Source organism: Felis catus, chromosome B1, assembly GCF_018350175.1.
Source record: "Felis catus isolate Fca126 chromosome B1, F.catus_Fca126_mat1.0, whole genome shotgun sequence".
Taxonomy (NCBI): domain Eukaryota; kingdom Metazoa; phylum Chordata; class Mammalia; order Carnivora; family Felidae; genus Felis; species Felis catus.
In genome coordinates this window covers 200,365,211-200,373,187 of record NC_058371.1, presented here as the reverse complement: position 1 = coordinate 200,373,187, position 7,977 = coordinate 200,365,211, and the positions used below count along the sequence as shown (strand labels likewise).

Below are 7,977 nucleotides of genomic sequence, written 5' to 3'. Positions count from 1 at the left end.
AAGGCAGAAGCTGTATTAAAAAGAAAAAGAAAGCGAGAGGGTCTGGCTACATACTTGGCTATATAACGAGGCAACAGATGCCACGAGCAAAGCTAAGAGATGCAAGAAAGGTCTGGAAAATGCTTGAACCCCGAGAACCAGCAAAGGAGTATCCGCTCTGCTGAGAACACTTAAAAATGGACAAAAGGGAGCAGGCTCGTAAGTATGGAGAACAATCCTGATGATAAACATGGTTTGAAAAACACAGTTTCCAGAGGGGAGGGAGCGGGGTGGAGGAAGAGATAGGTGAAGAGGCGGGGGCGCCTGGGTGGCTCAGATGATTAAGCGTGGGACTCTTCATTTCAGCTCAGGTCATGATCTCACCGTTCGTGGGTTCGAGCCCCGCGTCGGGCTCTGTGCGGACAGCTCGGAGCCTGGAGCCTGCTTCACATTCTGTGTCTCCCTCTCTCCGCCCCTCCCCCACTCACACTCTGTCTCTCTCCCTCTCAAAAATAAACAAACATTAAAAAAATAAAAATAATAACCCTGTGATAACGTTTATGGTGACATGTGGAGACCACACCTGCTGTGGTGAGCACTGAATAATGTATAGAATTGCCACATCCCTATATTGTACACCTGAAGCCAATATGACATTATATGTCAACTATACTTCAATAAAAATTTTTAAAAAAACCTGGAAACACTCCCCCCGCCCCCGCCCAGAGGACAAAAGCAAAAGCCCCAACTAAAAATGGACAAAGGGTAAGAAGCCAATTCTCAAAAGAGCACCTCTAAAGTCAAACATATATTCAAGTTCTCCCCGATTCCCCAGTAGGCAGGGAAATGCAAACCAAAGTCACAAGGACAGATCACTTCGCACTCATCAGGATGGCAACGTTTACAGCATGCCCTGGCATCGGTTGATGGTGGGAACTGGGTGCATCGAGGCAGAAGGGTCAGGTGTCACAGAATCTCGGGAAGGGAATCTGTCAGCATCTATTAAAATAAAAGTTTAGGTCTTCAAACCAGTAACTCCACTCCTGGGAATCCAGTCTGTGGGAAGAAAAATACTGACACTGACCAGGATATTTCCTGCCCATTGTTCTTAGCCGGCAAGGGCAGGGAGAAGGCGCACATCGTGGGATGTCATCAGCCTTTCAAAAGAATGAGGCGAGTTCCCCGAAGAAGCTAGCACGGATTTCAGCAGGTGTTGGTGAGCCTGAAAAGCAAGAAGCAGTTAAATGTGATTAGGAGGGATTCTTTTTGTAAGACACTGACCCCCAAGCTCCCCTGTGGGTGCGTGTATGTGTGTGAATGCACGTGTGTAGGTACGTAGCATATACTTACGGGTGTCTGTGGAGAAACACATGGGAGAAGGTAAGCCAGGGGGTTATCAGGGGCCACCTCATGGGGGATGTGCTGTGGAATGGGGAGGGGGAAGCGTCCAGAACAAAACCATCGTGTTTTTATTACGCCCATTCATGTGAATGTATCTGCACACGGGAGAGGCACGGAGGCCTGGTCACCCGAAGGCTCTCGGGGGTCACCCCGGTGTGGCGAGATTCAAGGTGACCTTTGTTGTCTCCTTTATATCCGCCTGTACTGTTTGAATTCTTTACAATAAGCATGCATTATTCATAGAACCAGAAATAGCCCACAGAAAGCTGTTTTCCTTGAATGGTGTAGAGGAGAAGAAAGAGCATGTCCTGGCCTAGGGACGCTGCGCCCCAGGAGGCCGGACTCCCCGGCCCGGAAAGGGATGCAGAACTTGGACACTCTGCCCGGCCTCCCACCCCTCATGGCTGATCCACCTTGTTTCTGGAGGGAAATCCGCAGGCCCTCAGTGCCCACCCCGGGGCCAAGCCCTGTCCTGTGCAGGAGACTCCTTGGGCAGCTACCTTCATGATCATCCTGTTTCTTTTTTTTTTTTTTTTTTTTTTTTTTTAATTTTTTTTCAACGTTTATTTATTTTTGGGACAGAGAGAGACAGAGCATGAACGGGGGAGGGACAGAGAGAGAGGGAGACACAGAATCCGAAACAGGCTCCAGGCTCTGAGCCATCAGCCCAGAGCCCGACGCGGGGCTCGAACTCCCGGACCGCGAGATTGTGACCTGGCTGAAGTCGGACGCTTAACCGACTGCGCCACCCAGGTGCCCCATCCTGTTTCTTTAAAAAGTAAACTTTTTGTATCGAGATCACTGGACACTCACATGTAAGAAACAATAACGAGCCAGTATACCCTTCACCCGGTTTCCCTCAAAGGTAACACCTTGCAAACCTATAGTTACAACATCACAAACCAGGCAACCGACGTGGATAGGATCCACCCACCTCAATCAGATTTCCGTGGCTCTACCTGAGCTCACGCGGGCGCATGTGCGCGCGAACTTAGTTCTGTGCGATTTTATCACTCGTGTAGACTGGCGTGTGCACCGCCACAGGGTACCCTCGGGGTAGAACCCAGGGCCACCCCGCTACCCCTTGATAGACACGGCCACCACCCTCCCCCTCCCCAACTCCTGGTGCCACGCATCGGTCCTCTATTTCTATAATCCTGTCGTTTTGATAAAGTTCTATAAATGGAATCACGCAGCTGTTGAGCTCAGCATAATTCCCATCGTCATCTTTCAGGATCCGAGCGTGAGCTGATGGCAGCGTGGGCTTGGGGTCGGAGACCTGGCTGTAGTTTCCAGATCCTTTTGTCTGAGTCTCCTTTGTCTCTTCCAGAAAATGAGAGTGACAGCGCCTGCGGGGACACGGAGGGAGGTAAGCTTTTCTGCTACGAATCCCAGCAGTGTTCAGTGCACGCATCGAATAGCCTCACTCTTTTAGGTGCGCCATGATCACATGCCTAGGTCCTACTCTTCCCATCACTCGGATGGTGGCATGGGGGCCAATGGTGGAACCAGGACTCACATCCCAGAGTGTCTGGCAGGTGTGTGTGTGGGGGGGAGGGGTGGCACCATTTCTATTCGACAGGGAGGAAGGAGACCTAGGCTCAGAGCACTGATGGGACTTGTCCCAGGGACACAGAGCTCCCCGCCCCTCGCCTGGCACTGGTTTTGCTGTGCCCCCTGCCTCAGGGCATCTTACCAGCAGTGGGGTAGTTTTCTGCTACTCAGGAGATGCAGAGAGCCCGAGCGGTGTCGGCCACTGTGGAAGCCAGGTCTGCTGGTTCCAATCCCCAACTCAGCCACTGAGGCAAGTTATTGAACCTTTACATTCCTCGGTGTCTAAGGATAAGGAGGGAGGGATTGAGATGGGTTAATTTCTATGAAGCTCAGACAGTGCCCAGCACACAGTAAGTGCTCAGTAAACGCGAGTCGTTATTATCAACGTGATGGTTTATTTATCCCCAGAAGCAATTGCATTCTGGCTCTCCTGGCTGTGAGACCCTGCGCAAGCTACCTAACCTCTCTGTGCCTAGGGTGGTTGTGCAGATTAACTAAATTAGTACACGCAGCGTACCTGCGTCAGTACCTGTTTGGAGCAAGCTTGACCAGCATTTGCTCTTGTCATGGGTACCCCTCCCCCAGCACCGCTCACCACCCAGAAGGCAAGTCTTACAAGTTGGATCAGCCTAGTCGGGGGCGGGGGTGCCGCTCAGAGGGTTCTGACCTGTCCTCCTGGGACCGTGGGTCAAACTGCCCGGATTCTGACCCTCAGCCTCCTTCGTCTCAGCCAACGCCACGGTCTCTTGCCTCCACCTTCCCACCCAGCCTCCATGCAGATTCCAGGGCTGCCAACCAACTCCAGGGGCGTCACGGCCTGTTCCAAATTCCTTGATGACCAGAAGTCCCAGTGAGGCTTTCAGGCTCCTTGTGATCTGGTCTTGCCAGCCTCTTAACCTCGTGTGCTCCCTACGGGGCAGCAGGCCTGGAATCCACGTCTCAGTCTTTGTGCCTCTATGGTCCCTCTGCACATGCTGTTCCCTCTGCCTGGAAGGCCTGCTTCCTCCCTCTTTGTCTAGCTGCAGTGCACATGTCTCCTCCTCCAGGAAGCCCCTCCTGACTCCCTGAAGTGGTCCCAGGAGCTCCTTCCCTGGCACTCGTATAGTCAGGGTACCCCATCATAGTGCTCCACTGTGGTCTCTTCCACTGACCCATGGGCCACGGGGCAGACACAAGCTGTCTCCCTGCCGTGTTCCTGCTGCCTGGGCAGAGCATCCCTGTGCAGTGGGTGCCTGTCTGTGTCTGCGGGATCCCTGATGGAGCTGGCGGGGCCTGCCTTGCCCTTCTGTACTTGACCAGGCCTCCTTGAATCCGGTCACTCATGGCCTTCCTCCAGAATCCTGATGGCTCCCTTCCCACCGGAAGGTCAAGTCCAAACTCAGGACCTTCACACTGCTGTTCACTATCCCTGGAATATTCTCGCTTCCTCTTTGTCCAGCTAGCTGAGGCTCAGGGCTGACTTCCTCAGGGAAGGCTCCCGGACCTCAGACCATGCCAAGCTCCACATGATGTGCTAGCCTCGCACCTTTCCCCCCTCCTCAGGAATGATCGCAATTGTAGTTAATAATTCTGTGACTTACAATAACATCCTGGAACCTGAGAGGGTGGCCTTACTTGGGAAAAGAGTGATTAGATGTGATTAAGTGAAGGGTCTTGAGGTGACATAATCCTGGATTAACTCGGTAGGTCCTAAATCCACTGACAAGAATCTTCATAAAAGAGGAGATGGGGGGCACCTGGGTGGCTCAGTTCGTCGAGCGTCTGACTTCAGCTCAGGTCACGATCTCACGGTTTGTGAGTTCGAGCCCCGCATCAGGCTCTCTGCTCTCAGCACAGAGTCCACTTGGGATCCTCTGTTCCCCTCTCTCTCTGCCCCTCCCCTGCTTATGCTCTCTCTCTCCCAAAAAATTTTAAAACAGAAGAGGCATGGATAGAGGAGGCAGCCACAGTCATGGGAAGCCACATTTGAGTGATGTGGCCACAAGCCCAGGAGCATCTGGAGGCCCCAGAAGCCTCCAGAAGAAGAAGGCAGGAAAGAATTTCCCCTAACAGTTTCTGGACTAGGGACTTTTACCCTATAATATTACGAGAGCACACATTTCTGTTCTTTTAAGCCTCCTGGTCTGTGGCATTTTTATTTTTATTAAAAATCGTTTTGAGTTTATTTCGAGAGACAGAGCACAAGCAGGGGAGGGGCAGAGAGAAGGAGCGACAGAATCCCAAGCAGGCTCTGCACCATCAGCCCAGTGCCTGATGCGGGGCTCGAACTCACAAACTGTGAGATCGTGACCTGAGCCGAGATCAAGAGTCAGACGCTTAACCGAATGAGCCACCCAGGTGCCCCTGGTCTGTGGTAATTTATGATGGCGGCCTTCAGGAAGTAGCAGAGATCCATATATATATTAGGTCATTTAATCCCCGCCCAAACCCACCGATTATCACTGTTTTAAGGTCCATTTTACAGACGAGGAAACTGACGAAAGCCAAGGGCCAATCACTTGCCTAAGGTCACCAGCTAGTAAGTGGTCAAACCGGGATCCCTCCCCCGACCCCCAACAGCTTGGTCCCAGCAGAGGCAGGCTAGTGGGCACTGACTGCTTCCTGTCTGGAACGCAGCAGGAACCCCTTCCCCAAGACCCTCAAACGTGGACGGCCTGTCGAGGGGATGGGAGCTCAGCACATCTTCGAGAGCGGCATCTCTGAGAAGAACGTTTGTCCTCTGGGTGAGCTGAAACCCGCCTCCCTGCGACTTTGAGGTCTGGGCTCACGAACTTTGAGTCTCAGGGTACCTGGAAGGCTGTTCTGGACAAGTTTGGACCCTTGGCTCCCACCTTGCTGCCTGCTGTGGATCCTGGGACCCGGGGCCTCCTCATCCCTAGCGAGGAGAAAGTGGTGGTGCCTGCCTCTCGGGTGGTCCGGAGGGGTGGTTCAGACACAGCAGATCAGCACACTTCAAATACGTAACTCTGACGTTGTCCCCACAGACCACTTTCCCTGGTGAGACGGCCTCAGGATCAACTCCAAATTCCTTCCCATAGCCAGAGACCCTACAGCTCTGGCCTCTACCTGTCTGGTCACCCTCCTCTTGGCCATTCATCTCACCTGTCTGTAGCCCGGAGACACCCCCCTCTTTTAGATTCTCAAATAAGCCACACTTTCCTGCGATCAAGGTGCTTTCTCATGCTTATGTGAATGCTCCTGCCTTCCTTTCCTTTGCTAGAATATAAGCTCCGGGAGGGCAGGGCCTTCTGTCTGTTCACTGCGGTATCCCTAGATCTTAATGGCTCCCTGGTACATAATAGGTGCCCAATTAAATATTTGTGGAACAGAACTGAATGAATGGATCTTTGCCTCACGAAATCCTACCCTTCCTTCAAGCCTGGGCTGGACATCACATTATTCGTTCCACTATTTTTTGCTGACACGGGTTTGCCTCGCGGTGAAGGCTGTCAGCTCTGGCGTGAGACTCCTGGCTCTGCCTCTGGCTAGCCGTGTCACCTTCAACACTTCCTTTCCCGGGACCTGGGACCCTGAGAGTTCCGTGTGTACAAAGGTGCAGGTCTTGTCTTCCCTGACCGCCGATGGCCTTCGATGCCCACCGTCCCAGGTGAGGGCAGGGACGGGCTTCCCGGGGCCTTCAGCCCGAACTGGAGCTGGCAAGCCCCTCCCCAGGGCGGCTCCCACCCGCCCGGCGCGGCGGCCCTGAGCCTCGCCGGGCGCTCAGCCGCGGGACCCCGGCCCTTCCCCGGCGCGGGCCTCGGGGCCAAGTGCGCACGCTCAGGCCTCCCCGCACCTCCTCCGGCTGCCGCCGAACGGCTCCAGGCCTCGGCCCCGGGCGGGGGCGGGCGAGTGCCGCGCCTTCCCTCTGACTGGCAGGAGGACGGGCCAATCGGAGGGGGGGCCCGGGGAGGGGCGGGGCCGCGCCGCCAGCCGGGCGCCGGGTGGTCGCCCGAGCTGCAGCCGGGAGCGTGCGGCACGCGCCTGCCGGCTGCCCCGAGCGCGGTCACCGGCGCCGCCGCACCTCGCCCCTCGCCCCGCCGAGCCGCGCGCGCATCTGCCCGTCTTCCTCGTTTGCTGCTTACGAATTTTCTTTCTTTCCTTTTTTTTTTTTTTTTTTTTGCACGCAGCCTTTTTCTGTTCCGTTTTGTCCTTTTTAAGGCGGGGGCGGCGGCAGCGTAAGCTCGGGGCGGGGAGGGGGCGGCCGGATGATGCGGCGCGGGGCTGCGCTGGCTACGTCCGCTGCTGCTGCCCGGCTCGGGCCTGAGCGCCGAGCAGGTGGGTACAGGTGCGCCGGGGGGCGGGAGGCGCGCGCTGGCCAAAGGGGACCCGCGGACCCCACGACCGAGGGGCGGACCCGGCGGCAAGGGACTCGGTGACCGGTGCCGCCCCGCCCAACGCCCACCTCCCCCTCCTCCAGCCCTCGCGCCCCTCCGGATCCCTTGAAGCTCTCGCGTCTCACCTCCGTGGACCCCCACCCTTCCCATCCCCCATTCCCCCCAAATCCCCCCGCAGCGTCTCTCTCCCAGCAGGAGAACTCTGCGTCGTCTCCCTCCGTAGGCCCCCTCCCCGTCCCGCCCCCAGTGCCTCTATCTCCCTCACGCCACCCCCATTTTCACTAGCCAAGGAGGGGGAGGGGGACCCACCGGCTGCCTCCAGGGAGTGGCGCGGGGGGCGTGGCCGGCCGGTTCTCTCGGTGTCCTACCCACTGAGTAGGTCCGGGTACCCCCGCGTCCCGGCCGAGGTGGCACAGAGGTTGGAGGCCGGAGGCGGCGGGGTGGGGGGCGAGGCCGCCCTGCCTGCACCCCCGCCCCGCGCACAGCACCCGCCGCCTAGGCCCCTGCCACGCACACCCCCGCGCTGCTCCGCCCACGTGGGTTCGGGGAGGAGGCTGTAGCGCTGGGAAGAAAGGCTGGTACCCACCCTGCTGCCCCGCCGGCGCGCCCTGGGCGCACGCAGCCTCGGGAGATGGCGCAGAGGGATCGGCTCTGCGGGGCCGGGCACCTTGCCTGGGCGCGCTGCGTTCAAGCCCCGGCCTGTGGGCCT

General features: G+C 56.6%; 1 protein-coding gene and 1 long non-coding RNA gene across 3 annotated transcripts in view; one reads left to right on the top strand and one right to left on the bottom strand.

Annotated features, from left to right (window-relative positions):
- Window positions 1–767: 767 nt before the first annotated feature.
- Window positions 768–7,752, bottom strand: LOC109499289. Its single transcript, XR_002741968.2, has 5 exons — window positions 7,578–7,752; window positions 3,077–3,216; window positions 2,315–2,729; window positions 1,064–1,201; window positions 768–978 (listed from the first exon to the last, which is right to left on the bottom strand). It is a non-coding gene; the product is annotated as an uncharacterized LOC109499289 (long non-coding RNA).
- Window positions 7,057–7,977, top strand: part of JAKMIP1 (janus kinase and microtubule interacting protein 1) — a 137,190-nt gene continuing 136,269 nt past the window's right edge. Inside the window, exon 1 of one of the 2 annotated variants that reach the window (XM_045056614.1) lies at window positions 7,057–7,209. The gene's annotated coding sequence lies outside the window, so the exon portion shown is untranslated. The remainder of the gene's footprint in view (window positions 7,210–7,977) is intronic. The other variant, XM_045056610.1, reaches the window with a different exon arrangement.